At 36.5% G+C, this 19,561-nt stretch overlaps 1 long non-coding RNA gene across 1 annotated transcript; it reads right to left on the bottom strand.

Moving 5' to 3' along the window:
- Positions 1-5,161: 5,161 nt before the first annotated feature.
- LOC120292848 lies at positions 5,162-14,502 on the bottom strand. Its single transcript, XR_005550464.1, has 3 exons — positions 14,459-14,502; positions 8,715-8,978; positions 5,162-6,058 (listed from the first exon to the last, which is right to left on the bottom strand). It is a non-coding gene; the product is annotated as an uncharacterized LOC120292848 (long non-coding RNA).
- Positions 14,503-19,561: the final 5,059 nt, after the last annotated feature.

Genomic DNA, 19,561 nt, shown 5'->3' with positions numbered 1-19,561 from the left:
TCAATTTGTCAACATATGAATTTACAAAAATCAATGAACAGACAACGGTCATTTAGCAAAATCAGTATTACAGAAGTACACACATTCAGTTCAAGGCATGTTTCACCAACCTAGTGAATCTCAATTGATCTAAAAATTGCACATATCGAAGATTGTATAATGGTGAACAAAATTCAATGAGACTTTGACCTCTGATTGTCAACACATAAATTACCACAGTAGTTCAATAACAACAAACCTGCAGACAGGATATTGCACAATGCAAGCATGCCCATGCCTATCTAATGATACGAGTTTTTTATGCAAATTTTATGGCATACGGAACATGCAAACACCTGCACTTTTCATGAAGAATCTAACTTGAGATTCCAAATGCATGATTTAATCAAGATCAAAGAACTGAGACAATCTAATTAGTGAAATAGAATTTATAGAACAAAACATGATTGGTTTAAGGGAAATTGACCTAACCAAATCAATCTCAAAACTTTTGAAATTTTTACATGTCATAGATCTTTATTTTATGCACAACTTTCATGAAGAAATCTACTCTCAATTCTAATCCTATGATTTTATAAAAAAATGTCAAACAAGAGCAGGTCAGTTTGAAACGTGATTTTAGAGATTAGTGCATGAACGATTTATTAGTGTTCGACCCATCTAAATAAACTTCAATCATCACAAAATTTTTATATGTCACAGATTTATGTGTTCCAAGCATTTTTTTGTGAAGGCACCGACTTAAAACTATTGTCACAAAAAATTTTAAAAAATTGACAAATGGCAATCATCAATCAGAATTGAGTACTGAAGCAGAGCACACAACATTTCCTAATCTGACTTCAATTTTGCAAAAATCATCAAACATAGCAAGTGACGACCAAATCGAATAGACTAGGTGTCTTATTCCAAACATATATGCCATGGTTCCTTACCTCAACAGGGTACAAATATCTAAATTGGATATTTTTAAATACTTTTTCAGACCTATTCCCGATAGGCGTTATTGGTCCATAAGAAGCAATAAATGGGGGTTTATCAGGACCAATGCTACAAGCCTCTAGAATCCAGTTGAATAGTCCAATATCATTTTATCTCTAATCCATCTCTTTTCGCCTTACCATTGAGGACGAAAACCTCATTAAGTTCTTTACAAATCATTAGATGGTATCAAAGATAATTGAATTCATTTATAAGTTCATTTGAAGATACGAAATAGATTAGTCAAAATACCCATTTGAATTTCCAGAATCAAACAATGATCTTGTAACAATCATTTGGCTGGGAAAACAACGACCAAATCAGGCACATAATATGTCGTTGGAAAACTTATAAGATCTATTTTAAATCATATGAAGACATCAAAGCTAAAAAAAATAATATCATTTACCAACTTGTTTCAAGACATCTATCAAGTTAGTTGGAACTATCCTACGAATTTACAAAACAAGCCAATATGCATCATCAAGCTATAATCTCATCATCAACCATCACAATATCACCAAAACTCATCCTAGATCATCCATATCATCCATCTAAACATGAGGTATCAACCTAAAGTTCAAATTCTAGCCTTGATCGCCTATTGCAATCTCCTCTCATTGGATTCACGTTTAAGAACATTACCTTGTATATCTTCGAACTTGAGCTCGATCGAGCTAGTTGGCCATTGCTAAACTTCAAGGAATGGTCGATGATAGCTCCTCACAAGATCTTGACAACGATTACAAGAAATATGAAGTAAGTAGGCAATCGATCAAGCTCAATCGAGTGAAAGAATGATCAACTAAAGTTTAGATAATCAAGTGAAGTTTGGCTAAGGTATAGTCGAACCCTAACCAAGGATAGCTCGAAAATGAGTTATGGACCACTGTCGCAAGATCCAAACTGCCAAGGGACGCCGCTTGACTGCTGGAATAGGCATTCAGAGTGATTGGATCAGTCACTGTCAAGGAGGACGTCTTCTTGGCCCGAGGAAAAAAGGCCACCGATCATTGTGCTTCGGTGTGGGATAGGGATGCTAGCTCTGGCAATCGGAGAGGAGGCACCAAGGGGGAGATCAAAGCACTGGTAGATTGTTGGAAGGGCATCGTCATGCGACGATAGGGCAGCGAGGAAGTGCGGCTGAGAGATAACGAGGGAGAAAGAGAGAATCAAATTTGCAAAATGAAAGCCCCCGTTGAAAGATGGAGGAAAAAACCTTATATAGTCTACTTTAGATTGAATCTCAACCACTGATGTGATCAATGGTTGGGATTCAATCTCGAGGGGCAAGATAAAAAATGCTTAGGGCTTAAGTAAGTTTGGGAATGGCTAAAATTTTAATCATATGGATTAGTGACATGGCACATCTAATGGCCTAGATTAATCATCAAATGAACAGTCGGGATCAAATCTTCTTTTAAATAAATAAATAAAAAGGTCAAGGGCATTTTGGTGATTGTTGCCCCCAAAAGGGCAATTTCATAATTTCAATGAATCGAAGGCATGGGGAGGTCAGCCATAGGCTGGGCCAGCTGGGGGTGGTCGCCAGCTGTAGAAAAGCCGCTGGAGGCTGGTCAAATTGTTTGAATCGATTCTATTGGCTTAGGCCGATTTTTGCTAGTTCTGTCCAAAACTTTATGCAATTAGGTTCTAATTTTAGATGGTCCAAATTTGACCAAATTAAAACAATTAAACCCTTTCGACAGCATCTCGATTAATCAAATCAGTCTAATTATCTCAAAAATTATGCCCGAATTTAATGGGTACATGAATTCGGACGTTTCGAACAACTAATGCAATTTCCGCAATTCCCATTCCTAATTTTCAAATAGATTGAAATTGAATGCAATTAAAATTACGTAATATCAATTGATTTAATTAATTGTACTCAATGTGGCCTAACGCACTCAAATCAATATCGATATGAGGACACGAACTAAATGTAAAAATGAAATTGAATTTCAATTCATCAAATTAAACCTTAGTCTAGAATGGGTCAAGTTAAATTAGCTCAATCGGAACACATTAACTCTATTTCGCAACATTCGGATGTGCCAAATTTGCTAAATTGAGAAGTTCCCAGGTGAATTTGCCAAAATTAACCCCAGATTTGAATTGACATGAAGAAAACATGTTGATTAGAGATACAATCTCATCAGTCATGAAGAATTAACCAAACTCCCTAATTAGGGCTAAAAATGGAAATTTCTCTCTGATTGGCCAAATCACCAAATGGTCGCACAAGCAATCTTGAAATGACCTCTAAATTAAATGTTGTAAAAGAAGTTAAGTCAAAATATAACTAGAAAGAAAGTAATTTTATTTTTAGTTGATTCTAAACCTAAATCCAAAAAATTCAAAAAAAAGTAGATCCTTAATTGATTTTTTGAAATGTTTGTAGCCAAAGTCAAATTGAAACTTAAAAAAAAAAATTGTGGATTTTTAAATTTCACAGTTTTTTGGGTTAAAAGCCAACCATTTAGTGATTAATCCCTACAAAGGTCAATTTATGGTCAAAACTTCGATTTTCTTCGAAATATTTTTGAGCCAAAATGAAATTGGGACTATTTAGGAACTTTTTTATGCAAAAAACTAAATTTTGATTTGGGATTTACTTTTTGGTGAGAGGATAGACAAAAAAAGTCAACTTGAAAAGTCAACTTTTAGCTTTTTAACTTTTCGACAAAAATGATTAAGAAATCACTCATAAATGATAGGCTAATGAAAAAGAAATAAAAAATGATACTTTTTGTTGAGAAAATGATTCTGTCGTGATTGAAAACCTTAGTCTCGACATTTTACCTTTTGTTAACACGTAGACTAAAAATATGAGTATCAACACATTTTAGCTACATTTAGTCAACATGATTTTGATTGAGATAGGACATGATAAAAAGGGATTTAAAATCCTCCATAAATCCTTCAAATTGTAGAAATATCTTATCAAATATTTGTGTAACTTATGATAGGATTTGAAATCTTTGAAAATCCACAACCTAAGATAAAATTGATTTTTTTTTTTAAATTCTTGTTTGAAATTCTTTGAACCCATCTTTGATGGGATCCTCATGTAGGTGACCACTTGAACCCTCTTGACCACATCATCAATGAGCAATCTATGGGAAATCAACCTCGAGAGCTTAACTACTTTCAAAAATTGACATTGAGAGCTTGACAACTTTCAACCGACATGACTTCTTCTATTAAGAAAAATTTCGTATTGAAGGTGAGGAGGATCTCTCATTGGTATTTCATCAAACACCGGATGAAAGCCTAGTTCTAAGCCGAATGAGAGAGGTCATGGACTAGTGGAGGCCAAGTATGAGTAATCAAAGGTGAAGTAGAGAGAGGAATTGAAAGATGATTCAATGATGATGGAAAAGCTGAAAAATTGATTGAGAAAGAGAGGAAGCCACAGATGAGGTGGTGAGCCCTAGCCTTCCAAGTGAGCCACGAGCAAGGGCACTAGCAAGGATAGTTAAGGAAGTCGAAGTGAGTGAACGCCTAGTTCATATTCGACCAAGAAAGAGATCGTGAAGAATGGAGGTCAAGAATGAGTAATCAAAGGTGAAGTAGAGAAAGGAATTGAAAGATGATTTAGTGATGGTGGAAAAGCTCAAAAACCAACTAAAAAAGAGGAGTCATGGATGAGGCGGTGAGCCTTAACCTTCCAAGTGAGCAGTGAGCAAGAGCACTGATGAGGATCCTTGAGTACACTAGAGTGGGGGACTATCACAATGAATGGTTGTCAAAGTGGTGGTGGGGTTCCATTGGTGAGAAAAGCTAAAAATAGTGATTCTCATTTGAGATGAGGTTTTCTTGATGTGTGGGAGTTGTTAAGATAATTTTTAAAATTTTATATCAATCCTCGTTTATCCCACCCCTTAGGTCGGTTTCTTATCCAACATTTTATCTAGATATATCTAGACTAATTTGGAGAACATAACCAAACACGGAGTGGGATAATTTACTATCCTATCCAACTCAAATTCAAATCACTACACGCAACTTTAAATTGCATAGAAAATTAGGGATTGAACTTTGGCCTCTAAACAAAAATAGCATAATTAAATTGCATAACATATAGATATTAAGAGCATGAGCATTTGCATTAATAGTTGTAGAATTTATTAAAAAATATTTCCTTAAAAAAAAAAAAAGGAGGCGAGCGGGGCCAGGCCGACCCAGCCCCTCCTTCGTTCTTTCCTCCCCACCTGGGCCGGGCTCTGGTCTCCCTGCAACGTCCTCAGGCGACGCCTGCACTAGCCCCTACCCGGCGTTGAAGAAGTCTCACCACCACTTCCGCCAATTCTTGGTGTCGGTGTCTAGCAGCCTCAGGTCTAGATCCAACGTCATCCATACACGTGAGAGAAAAAGGAAACTGTTCATCGTTCTTGAAATTCTCCGGCTCGAGATCGCTTGTTCTCCTCCGCCAGTGTGGTTTAACTTCTTGACACCGTTGCTGATCTTGTCCAGTGGTCTGGTTCGCCTTCTCGTTGATATTGTCGAGGCCTTATTGCTGTTGTTGATCTCTGGCTCCTGTCCTTCTACGAACGCCGGCACGGCTGTCCCTCACCAGTCACTACGCTTGCTGCCAGCTTGTCCATCGTGCACCTCTACCTCTCCTGCTGGCACGTCCCGTCACTTGGCATCACTGCCCATCACCAACGACTTGCCGCCACCCCTCATTGTCTGACGGTCGCGTGCGCGTGGCCAACCCAGCAAAAACAGCTGCGATCAGTCCTCCGCATTCTTGGCATCCCTGTTGCAGCATCCAGCAGTTCCGCTGTCATTGTTCCCAACAGTCCCGGAAATCTCTGGACCTCTTCCTGTTGTCGCTGCCCGAAGTTTCCAGTTCAGCACCACCGTCGTCACTCTCTACCATAATCAATATTATATTTCCAGTCATTGGTGTCCGTCACTTATGCGCAGAAGTCTTCCTTCACCGCACTAGAGGAGCCCGTCGGTGGCCCAAAAGAAGCACTTAGTCAAAAGGGCAAAAAGACCAAAGTGGGTGTGATTGGACCGAGTGGAAAATTCAGTGTGCAGCTGGTTCCTTGGGATCTTGTGTAGCCTGATCAACAAAGCGGGATTCAATGTGAAGAGTAAAGAACATTCCAACGTGAAGCCAAGGAAGCGACAGATTAATAACAAGAAACGATGACTCGGTGAAAGAGGGATTGATCCAGCCGAGAGCACAAGTTCTCACGGTGAACTACTTGCTTTGACGTTGTCCCTCACCGACGGTCACACTGAGAACTTGCAGCCGTGCCCCCTCGACGATGCCTACTTGCCTCGGCCATGACTGAACCTCCCTGTTTTTCTCTACCATCTCAGTTCTGTGGGTTTACCGGTGAGGCATCGCCGCAGGTCACTCAAGAGCCCATCACCAACGTGCCCTCATGGTCGAGTCAAGACGTTACCGAGCACCATAGTGAGCGGCCTTGTCCATCATTCGACCCAATTCCATTCTGGATAACTTGCATCCAAATTAGGAAAGGATCTAATCCAAGTTGATTTGAATATCTAATTGATAATTTTGGAATGATCTTGTTATCCAATTGTAATTTTTAAGATTTTAGGCATTATCCAATTAGGGATTATTGATAATAGTCAATTTAATTATTAATTTGATCGGTAAAGATTTCGAATCAATTTTTTAATTACTTTGACTTAGTATTGGATAATTATTTTTTCTAAACATTGTGATAATCTTTAATTTGACCAGTGAGATGATGAATTATTTTTTAGATTATCATAATCTTTAATTTAGATAAAATTACATACTAAAATAGGTTTCCAAGATAAGATATGATTTAGGTAGGTTTCCAAGATAAGATATGATTTAGGTAGGTTTATATCCTAACTTAAATTAGATAATATTTTATTTGAAATAAATTTTTATTTGTATTACTTCTTGTCGCGACCTACCCTCGGTGGAGGGAACATGTTTAGGGGTATTACCTAAATAACGGGCTTAAGACCCATGATTAGACACGGGCTCTTCCAAGCCCATACCCCGCGTGACATTGGGATATTTTTCATAATTTTGCAATAAAGAGTCGCTACTAGCCTATTGGGGTCGGCTAGAAACCAAGTGGGGCATGGGAGCGTGCCTCACTTCCTACGCAACCAGAGAGTCTAGGATCGGAGACTTGATTACACTAATTAATCAATTAGTGTCATTTCGGTACCTAATCTTGTTTATTTTAAGAGAAATTATTTTTTGTTAAGCAGTCTGGATTGATTTTATACCTATCCACTAACATGTGAGGTGATCGTGCACAATCATTAAAATGACAATTAGCAACTAAGGAAAGCGATTAAATAAATTGCATGAAAGAGCAAAAAATCAACACTAAAGAAAAGATAAATACTAATCCTAACTAAATTAAAGAGTAGCCAAAATCAACATATCAATATTATGCATTCAAAGGCATTTGTTCCCAAGGATAATCGAAACCTTAAGGTAAAGCCCTAAAGGTTTAATCAAACTTAAACACAATTCCAAATTGAAAGGTATCATATTTTTAGGAGAAAATTGCTCTAAAGATTAATTTCAACTTTTTCGAGGAAAATTAATTTTTTTTTAGATTTTTCTATTCATTAAAAAAAAAAATTTTCGAATTTTCCCAAAAAAAAAAAAATGGATTTTTGCGATTTTTTTAATTTTAGTTTTAAATTTTTAAATTTTTTAAATTTTTTTTTTAAAAAAAAGGTCGAATTTTTTAATGTTTTCTGAGTTTTTGAATTTTCAGAAATTTCTTTTCAAATTTTCTTCTTTTTCCCTTTTTTTTAATTTTTGATTTTCTCCTTTTTTTTTTGAAAATTTTTGAATTGTTAATATATTTGTAATATTTAATATTTTTATATTTCACGATAATGGGTTCGGACCGGGTGAACCCAATTCGGCCCGTGGACCCAACCCAAAACCGGATCCAACCCAGCCGGATTAAAAAAAAAAAAAAACATTTTTTTTTCATTTTTCTTTTACAGCCTTTTTTAATGATTCTTTTTTTTTTATTTTTTTTTTTTTTTATCTTTTCCTCGCTTCATCCTTTCCCCTGCACGTTCTGCCCGACTATCCTTCCCGAGGCCAGCTTTTGCCATTTTATAGTTTTCTTTTGTTTTCTTTTCCTTTTAATCTTCTTCTTCTTCGTGCATTCACTGCACGCCCGAAGCCACCTTCTCTCCTACGCTCTTTTTACCGAAGCTCATCAACAAAACCAATGCCCTTTTAAACAAGCCTCACTACCCATCCTCACCGGCGCCGACACCGTTCGCGCTCAGGCCGCCGCCGAGCCGACACCCACTCTCTCACTTATATGGACAGGGAGGGAGACGAGACCCAATTTGTATGAAAATAAGCCCGAATCACAACATACGGCTATGTAAACTCGAAATGGACAAAACAAAAACGTGCAGAACAGCAACAAAACGCATCTATCAACGGCGGGCGCGTATAATGGACGAAGGTTCAAGAATAGTCATGCTAGCTTCACTCAGGCATTTATACAAACAGTTCGTGAGCATTACCAAATGTTTGGATTTCCGACTCAACCGAGACTCGAAATGGGACCAGGGTTCTCGGAAAACGACCAGCAACACACAGAGGTTTGGCTAAAGATTTACAAGCGCCGAACAAACCAAAACTCATGCGAACAGGTTGTCCACAAGCTCCGGTCTGACGCCCTACAAAAACGGAACATACATGAGTAGAGAAGACCTACTTGGTTCAACGAGAAGAGCCGCGATGGAGAGCAACTCACGAACGAACCACCGATGGCAGCCAAAACTCCCCTTCGACTTCTCTCTCTCGGATATCTCTCTTCCCGGTTCTCCGTCTCTTCCTCGCTTTTGTGCTAGTGTTTTCTCTGTTCCTCTCTCTCCTCTTTTCTTGTTTGTTTTTGTAGGTCGTCATCTTGCCGTGCCAGCTGCCGACCAGGCTGATCCCGACCCGCGGATCACGCTAGCCACCTGCCATCCCGATCCACCTGTTGGGAAAATATGCTTCAAATTGGGTAGAACAATGAAGTCGGATCTTTAGAGTACTCAAGTCGGACTTTGAGGCGTGATATCACTTTCTTTAAAGATTTATTTGCCCCACTACGTTGCTAATGGTCACCGGCAAATTTCCTCCAGGATACAACAAAGTCTCAAGTGAGAATACTATATAGCAATTCTAGTATTTCTCCAGGATCTCTCATGGGAAACAATTAGAAACAATGGCTGTAGTTTCTCTCACAAGAAAATGAAAAAATGGAAGAAGATGTGTGTTTGATCTCAAAACAAATGTACTTATATATGTCTTTCGAATAAATGCAACTCTTCAAAAGATTGCAAAAGAACAAAGACAACCTTTCGGGAAAGGTTGTAAAATGAACAAGTATGTCTCAAAGGTTACGTTGAAAAGACATAAGAAATTCGGAATTAAATAATAATAAAAAATAATAATAATTATAACTTTTCGTGAACAGTCGTACTGTTTCAACAAAACTTTATAATTAATTTTTTATAGAAATAAATCCGAATTTTCAATAAATAAAAATAATGATCGTTGGTTAATGCCAAATCTCGTCCACGTGCGCACTCACATCTTTTCGATGTGGGACAAGGCATCTCTTCATTTGTTTTATAAACAAATTACCAACAATCCCCCACTTTTGTTTATAAAACAAAAAATAAAACGTTAGAAATATACAGCCAAAATTTCCGTGAGATTAATATACATACATAAAGGTCTCTTTCGAGTTAAACCTTTACTTAGTGCAAGTATCTCAAAGCCCTATCAAAGTGACAAGTAGCTCGGCTTTAAACTTGTACTTTTATATAATAGAACCGGACATACCGCACATATACTAACCTCTTGTTTCAGCAAGAAGTTCTATATTACTCCGCACTATTATGGCCTTGTGCTTGATCCTGTTTCATGAGCTCTCTAGAAAGCAACCCTAACTTTCGTAAGAAGCGGCACCACTTCTAAGCTCATATAGGTGAAGTATCTACTATGTGTTTCTGTTACTATCAACACATTACAAATTTGTACTATACTTCATTAAGAATTTAATTCAGCCTACAAAACGTAACAGACGATACTAACTTCTCATATCAAGGCTACGTCAGTATCAAACAATCACATTCAATAACTTGTTTTTACCTATTAAACCTTGTAACTAGTGATGTTCTAGAAAAAGGTCGGGTTACCATTATTGGTAATTTCAATTAAAGGGTTTCAGCCCCGTTTATTATGAGGTCATTATTACCATGTCTCTTGGTGAAGCCTTCGTCAAAGGATCGGCAAGATTATTACTTGACCTCACATAGACAATTGTTATGGTACCATTTTTAATCAATTGTCTCACATACTCATGTCTTAGACTAATATGTCTAGACTTACCATTATAGGTAATGTGCTACTATAAACTATTGCCAAAGTAGCATGACTATCACAGTGGATAGAAATATGAGGCATAGGATTAGGCCACAATTTGATATTCAATAACAAATTCATAGTCCATTCAACCTCTTTCCCAAATTCTACTAAAGTAACGATTCAAATTTCATAGTTGAGTGAATTATGTACATTTGTTTCTTGCTCGCCCAAGAAACCACACATTCACGTAATGTGAAAATCCATCTAGTAATGGATCTTTTATTTCTCATATTTGTAACCTAACTAACATCGGCATATCCCTTTTTTTTATTACCTGGATGATTACTATAGAACAATCCCAAATTTTAGTTCTCAATAATAATCAAATTTTCGGGTAATAACTTTCCGATGTTCTATACTTGGATTACAAATATTTACTCAACTTGCATATACAAAAAGTAATATTAGGTCTACTATAATGTATCACATAAAGACCCATAGCACTCACATTAAAATTCTCCACCAGGAATCAAATGGAGTACGTATATATTTGAAAACAAGATGTTTAAATTTATACAACATCTTCTCCATGTAATCACTTTAGCTCAAAGAATAACCCCCACTATTTTTAAATTTTAACACCCAATAAGGTATCTACTTCACTCAAATCTTTCATTTTAAAATGAAAGTTAGATTTTTTTTTTTTTTCAAAGACTCTAATCACATTGGCTCCATAGTCCCCTTCAAATATCCCCACTTCAAGACTATTTTAAGAGGCATCCAATATGATAACGTACGTTTCATCATCATATCCAATTAATAATAAACCAAGTACAGAAATCCATACAAGGATGGGAAATAAGTAAATAGATAAATTCTAGCAATTTATACACCTTCCCTAACAATCAAAAGCATGTGAGAACAGAAGCATACAACAAATAATTTTTCAATAGCTTCGTCAAGACAAACCGACGGTAGAACAAAAGATTGCCCCATTATTACGATGGTTCATCATTTCAATAAGATCTTTCAATTGTGTATATCCAAATTCGTCAAAAAACCAAAAGAAATGTTTACGAATTTTAGATCACTAAGAGGACAATCAATCGAATTCTCCAATTTCTCATTCTCAGAAAGATCAAACAATAGTTAAAAAGAGAAAATTTTCCATAATGGGTCAACAACACCAATGCACGGAATGTGATATGATGCATTTCTCAATCAAATAATTTCCTCGCTCAAACTAGGAACTTAGATAGAGAATCACCAACCAATTTGCAGCGACCACGATAGAGATGAATGACACGGCCGACCAGACATGCATCGGCCTCTTGTCCTCGAGAAGTACTCACTTAGAGCTCCAATCTCGTAAACGTCCTTACGCACGGCCCCTAGAGCCTGCCCATGACGTACGAGTCCCTCCCGAAGTACTTGGGGAGGAAGGAGTTCTCGTTGCCAAGAGTTTGCCACACGATGTCCCCACAACCCTTGGCCAACTTCACGCTCATCTCTACCGCTCCTTTCACGAATTCCTTCGCATGGTCCACCGCATTCCTGATCTCTCCGACACTGCCGTCTCCAAATTCAATCATTTTTTTTTTAATAACTAAAACAATATCCCCATGATTTCACATATTTTGCAGCCATTTAGACAAATCTAGAATGTGACTCCTCGAGGCGGTAAAAATAAAAAATCAAAATTGGGCCATACCTGCGAAAGTACCTTCTACTTGATATGGATCCAAAATGACAATCCGCGAAAGAGATTAAAAGGCATCTTCAAAAATTAAAAATGAATCCATCATGTAACTGCCCCTTGACAAGACCGAGTTATTGAAGTGTGCAGGGACCCGGACAACACATTCTTGATAGTCATATCAAGGTAAGCCTCAGGGCCTCACGCATCTTTGTGAGGAGGGCGGATGAAATTTCCTCCACAGCAAACTGCTTCTTTACGACCTTGAAATTGACGACAATCATGGGCTTGAGGCCGGGACCAGCAATGACCCTTGACAGCCAATGCCTCATGTTACTCTGGAATGAAGGATCGCTAAATCTCCTCCCGAACAAAGATCTTGCACTCGATCTCATGATTAGAGTCTCGACATCCTTGAAGTCGTTTTTACAAGATGAGATGCCATCTTGCATGATATTTCCATGATGGATTTCGCATCGTGAGCAAGAGCCTCATTCATCACCTTTTGCTCTGGGAAATTAACGCCGTAATTCAATATTCCACGATTCTTATCTTCTCCATCACAATAGATGCCGTCAAGATTAGTAAGTGTTGAGTCCCAAACCGAACATCAAATACAGAGACAAGGCATGGCATAGCATTGGGCGCACACAAAAGACATAAAACACACCCTTATGAAAGAACCAAAATGGACACACACAAAAAATAGAGAGAGAGAGAGAGAGAGAGAGCCTGTAGATCTTCCTTGAAACTCTGGCCAACGGTGATGAGTGATGATTGTTGGCGTCGACTAGAAGCCATCGAGGAACAGACCTGTTGGGAAGTGAAAGAATCTGTCCACTTGCATGCGTCTGGTGCTCGCATCACGCAATGGCGAACGTGGCCTCTTGCATCTTTATCCACGGTCAAACGTTGCCTCGAGATTTTCTAATCGGCATTGGCAAGGGACTCGTTTCAACTGCTTCCTCAAGACAGCGTTCCACGACATGGACGCCAAATATGGACGCTTGTCTTCTGCTAGGCGATATATATATATATATATATATATATATATATATATATATATATATATATATATATATATTTTTTTTTTTTTGATGATCTGGGCCCCCGCAAGATATGGAACTTGTAACGTCAATTATAGCCGTTTGGTGGTTTCCCTTCTCTCTTCTAATCGAACACATAGCGTTCCGGGCAGGAATCCCAGACAAATTCTGCATGGCGAGCATGTAAATCACAGACTGCGACTCGGGTTCCCTCATAGCAAAGATGAAGTGCTTCGTATGTTCGGGAACCGGAAGTTTAAGGACCAACTCATTTGAAACTTTCAGGTCATCGGATTACGGCTTGGAGAAGGGCCGTAGAGTACGTAAACTCCAAAGGAAAGAACATGCCTTCAGGACCACATTGACTCCCTTCCACTTCTATCTAAAACTTTAGAAAATCCGTGAAGTTCATCCTCCCAATTTCTTGCATGGTTCACTCACAAGCCCAAAACAGAACTTCCTCGAAAGGATTCAGGGAATATATTCAGAGCAAAACTAAGAACAACAATCAACGTAGTCTTGGAATGAGAATAGAAATGATAAGGGATCGGAACATAAGAAACATCAAATGATCAGCGCACACCGCATTGCATCAAATCACACAAGTAAAATTGTTGCCATCAAACCAGTTTAGTATCACCATGTCTTGAGTAATGACTTTGATTCTCTGACTTCATTGTAGCAAAAATAAATCCTTAAAATTGTTGGGAAAATATGCTTCAAATTGGGTAGAACAATGAAGTCGGATCTTTAGAGTACTCAAGTCGGACTTTGAGGCGTGATATCACTTTCTTTAAGGATTTATTTGCCCCACTACGTTGCTAATGGTCACCGGCAAATTTCCTCCAGGATACAACAAAGTCTCAAGTGAGAATACTATATAGCAATTCTAGTATTTCTCCAGGATCTCTCATGGGAAACAATTAGAAACAATGGCTGTAGTTTCTCTCACAAGAAAATGAAAAATGGAAGAAGATGTGTGTTTGATCTCAAAACAAATGTACTTATATATGTCTTTCGAATAAATGCAACTCTTCAAAAGATTGCAAAGAACAAAGACAACCTTTCGGGAAAGGTTGTAAAATGAACAAGTATGTCTCAAAGGTTACGTTGAAAAGACATAAGAAATTCGGAATTAAATAATAATAAAAATAATAATAATTATAACTTTTCGTGAATGTCATCTTGTTTCAACAAAACTTTATAATTAATTTTTTATAGAAATAAATCCGAATTTTCAATAAATAAAAATAATGATCGTTGGTTAATGCCAAATCTCGTCCACGTGCGCACTCACATCTTTTCGATGTGGGACAAGGCATCTCTTCATTTGTTTTATAAACAAATTACCAACACCACCTGCTCCTCCATCGCTGCTTCCCTGCCTCTGTTGCACCTCTGCTACTGCGTTTTTCTTTTGCAGGTCTGGGCGTGGAGACAGGCTGGAGGGGGACGACTAGCCATGGTGGGCTGGGCTAGTGGGCCGTGCGAGTAAGAAAGAGGCCGGGCCCAAGCCGAAGGGAAGAAGGGCCAGGTCAGATCTGGCCTAACCTGGACCCTATGCATTTTTTCTTTCTCTCTCTTTTTTGTTTTTGTTTTCGTCTTCTTTTTTGTTTGTTTTGTTATTTCTTGTTTTTTTGTTTTGTTTTTGTTTTAGTGACTAATTCATAATCTTGTACATAATAAAATTGTGAAATTTAGGTGTCAACACTTCTCAATTTCAAATTCTTATAGAAAATACAATATATATATATATATATATATATATATATATATCATGTGCATATCATATAGATTAATCACATTACACCCATGTCATATGCCATATCATTTAGGTTAAGTCATGTCATTAGCACATGTCATATATGCATGTCATTTAATGTTTGCGTTTTAGGTTAATTTAATTTAAATCGCACGACATGTTAGGGTAATCATATTCCATCATTAGAATTAGGATACGGTTAAATGTCCTCCTTTTTTAATGTCATTACATTTAGAATCATTGTATTGCATGTATTGTATGAAGTATAGTTTCCATTAAACAAGAGAAAACCCAAACATAACAAGTTGAAATCGTGTGCTAATTTGAAACCACATATAAGTTGAATATATGTTTTCTCTAATTAATCTTGCATATGCTTACATTGTTTTAAGGTAAGTACCATTCTTTTTCCTTGCGATTTACTTACTATTTTAATTATTTGGTATTTCATTAATGTTTGTACATCCGCATGATCACCTCACATATTAGTAGATGGATTAAAACAAATTCAAGTTGCTTGCTAAATATTTTTTGATAAGGACAATACTAAAATGGCATTAGAAAAATCTAGTATAATCAAGTCATCTTATCCAAAATTTCTTGTTCGTAAGAATAAAGTAATTCTCTTATTACAGTTTCTAATTGACCCTCCAAAAAATATATTAGAGGCGACTCCCCATTTAAAAACTCTCATAGTGTCAATTTGACTTAAAATAGAATATCCTAATATCATGTAAGGAAAGGGACTAGAAGAGCCACACCTAATCAAGTGCTTTAGGTAATCTTCATTAGGCAATAACTAAACCTATGCCTTTTTTTCCTCCAAATGGAAAAGGTAGGTTGCCACAATAGTCCAAAATAAAGGAAGCCTAACACTCAATTGACCCTCGCTTAGAGCAGTACCAAGAACATTTGCAGCCATGATCTTTAATATGAACAATTCAATCAATCCCAAGCAAATCACTCAAGAATTTTTCAAGTACCAATTGCTTTCCTAGATAAACAAATAAAGAAGCCCAATATTTAACAATTTAGTAGAAACAAGAAATAAGTTATCCATGGAATGCATGGTTGTCATGACCCGATCTCACGACCCTCGATCCCTCACCATGAGGAGAGGAAAGGGGGAAAAGTCAGATTTAAGGGTACTTAATCATAAGAGTTCCCTCACGGCTTGTGTTCCGAAAGACGTCATCACCTTGTCTTTCAAGTTAAACTTCTTGTGAGTTCCCTCAACGAGATCGTGAGTTCTCCCAAACTCGTACCCCGCATGACAGCGGAGTATCGCAACTTGTACCCACGTGGGCAACACACCTCGAGAAAGGAGGTCGGATGTGAATATTAGATTTAAGGGTACTTTTACCATGATAACTCTCTCGATAATACCCTTCACCCATAAATATGGCATCACTTCATCCTTTGGGGTATTGCCACATCGAATATGCTAAACTATTGTGAGTTTCATCGAAACTCGCACCTTGTGCAATGGGTTCATTTATATGATCTAGTTGTTTATGACAACCTAAAAATAAAATGGGAGTTACACTAGTCTCGTTTTAGGGGTTGGCTAAAAAACCCAATCGATGGTCAAGAATGTTTCCTCAATTCCTAGGTAACCAAATATCTAGATTCAGGGACTTAGGTTATGCTAATATTTCTATTAGCGCCATTTCAGTACCTAAACAATATGTTGTGTTTACCTAATGTGCCCATGCATTTATTCTTACATTTTCGAGATCGTTAGTCCTAAACTAATTGATCACACGTGGTTAGTCATTTTCATACTATCCAATTTCTAGAAAACAAGAAAAGAAAGCAATGAATGAAATTGAAATTACAAGATAAATAATAAACAATTAAGGAAAGTAATAAATCTACCATGCAATCCTAGAAAACGTAAAAGAGAAACACAATTGAAAAAAGATAAGAGAAAGAGAGAAAGCCCACAACTTGTCGAGCTTTATACAACAAATGGAACCTGAGACATATGTCGGGAAAATGAATAGTACATGATAATAGTCAGAATGGACATTGACCTCCACCATCTTCGTGCTTTCTTCATCTTTGAGGTCCTAATCTAAGCCTAATCTAGAAACCTATAACTAGATAAATACAATGGAAAAAAAAAAAAGAAGCATACACATCAAAACAATTAAAAACACGACTTCATGTTAAGATCAATCATTTAAAGAAAGTTCAATGCGAAATTCAAATTTTGGGACCTTAGGATCGGCCTTTGTCTTTCATGCGAGAGGTCCCACTAAGACACCTACCCAATCCATTTTTGTAACTTTTAGCAATAATTGACCAATTGTGTTCTTGCATGGCCAATAACACTCATAAGTCTCCTAACTAAGTAATCTATGTGATCTTAGGGTTTTCCATTGATATCATGCATCGATCCTACCATTCATCCAAAAATCACATGCCTTGCAAGAATTAAACATACATGCAGGTTTTTTGGACCATGTTTCTCAAGCAATCAAATAGATGAGTGAGCCGTCAGTGGATCACTTATCACTAAAGTCATACGCCAATTACAAACACATACTTTTCTAATGAATAGTGTGATTATATGTATGAGGGGTATAAGTGATATTTCAAAATCATCCATAAAAAAAAAAAAATTGAGACAAAGTGATATCTCGGCTATGAAAGGCACTTAATTGCCAAGGCTAGCTCAGGGCTCGCATAAATGCACTCACAAGCATCGCAAGTATTTTGAATACAATTCAAACGATGACTTTCACGATGTCAAATCAAGATTTTCAAAATGTTTGAAAATATTTAGGATTAAGGAATATTTTAGCTATGGAATACATTAAATTTCCAAGGTTAGCCCGGGGCTCGCATAAATGCACTCATAAGTGTCGCAGGCATTTTGAATATGGTCCAAATCACAACTTTTCTTAAGCTAAATTGAGTTTTGGAGAATAACTTTCTAATCAATTTTTTTAGGGAAACATCACATGTACTAAAGTATTTTCTTTTAAAGATGCAATTTGAAAAAGCCAATTATTTAATAATAAAGATCAAAGCATTTAGAACAACTTTCATGAAGATGACATAGCCTAATTTCATGCACAAACTAACTTAAAAGCTAAAACTAAAAATCACAATCATATTCATATCAGAAAAATTTCTGATCAAGCAGGATGTTGCAACATAATTGAATAATGTCCATCAACAATCTAGTTATGAAAAAAATTCGCTAATATGTACGACATAATAACGAACAACTTTCGTGAATAATTTTTTCTTAAACGAGATACACATGATTTTACAGAAATCAGACAACAAGTAATAACATGTCAGAAAGTTGTCAAAACAGTAGGACACTTAGCCAATGTTATAAGGATTTGTCCTATCAAAACAAGTCTAAAAATCATCAAATTTTCACACAACATAGCAATATGTTGACAAACAAGTTTTGTCAAGAGACCAAATATAAAATCCTAAAAGAAAAATGGAACAAAAATATCAAAGGTCTATCCGAACAGAGGTTAGAGCAGGGGTTCGAATTTGATCCCATGTTTAGATTTTGATTTAGTTTTGAAAATATAGAAAGTGGTCCAAACAATGAGTAATTTGCAAAAATCAACGGCATTGGAAACCTCCAAGTGCCTTATGACTTCCTAGAAGGGCTTGAGTTCAAAGTAGATCAATTAGGTGCTCTAAGATCAAGATCTCAAAGGATGCGCATGTCGGTAACTAAAAACTAAAATACAATCATGCATTAATAAATCTCAAAATCATTCAAGTAATGCACAAATGGTATGAAAAGATCACATGTGACTTAAAATTGGATGCGACAAATAATTTGGATAATCATCTAACCCTAAATCGGCATGAGAAGATGTCATACAATTTGATCACAACATAAGATGACTCAAGATTCATGATGAAATGCTTGAGAGTTTTTTGAATAATCAATTCCTTCCTATTGATTATATAATTTCACCACATTGTGAGCCTTATATCTTTCTGAATCCAAGGTTTCAAATAAAGAGTAGTTCTCACCTATTTCGCCATTCTTAGAAGATTCATTCTCTAAGAATGTCACATCCCATAATTGAAATTTAGTTATGCTCTCACTTTCTTGCTCACCTATAAACATGTATATTTTTTAAAGCTTTGAGTATCTTATGAAAATATTCTTCTTAACTTTGTAACCTGATTTTCCATACTTGTTAGAGGGTTTGTGAGTATAGATAGCATAACCTCATGATTTAAGAAATTTTAAGTTAGGTTTCCCACTTATCCATAACTCGTATGGAGTAAAAGTAACTGATTTGGAAAGCACATGGTTAAGTGTATAGACAATAGTTAACAAAACACCATCCCAAAAAGTAATATGAAAGTTAGCATACACCATCATGAATCTAACCATTTTCAGTAAGGTTCTATTTTTCCTTTCTATATAACCATTTCGTTGAGGAGTATAAGGAATAAATAACGTCTTTCTATTCCTTTTTCATTACATAAATTTCTAAATTCATCATATAGATATTCTCGATCTTGATCAAATATTAATGCTATTATTTTCTTATATAGTTGATTTTCCACCAGACTCAAAAATTTCTTTAAATAACTTAATGCCTCAAAATTTATGAAAAATTAAATAGACATGTCTAGATCGAATATACTCATCTACAAATGTAATGAAATATATAGCCCATGCTTTGCTCTCACATTTATTG

Source organism: Eucalyptus grandis, chromosome 4 (assembly GCF_016545825.1).
Source record: "Eucalyptus grandis isolate ANBG69807.140 chromosome 4, ASM1654582v1, whole genome shotgun sequence".
NCBI lineage: Eukaryota > Viridiplantae > Streptophyta > Magnoliopsida > Myrtales > Myrtaceae > Eucalyptus > Eucalyptus grandis.
The sequence above is the reverse complement of the archived record's forward strand: the minus strand, read 5'-3'. Positions and strand labels throughout refer to the sequence as shown.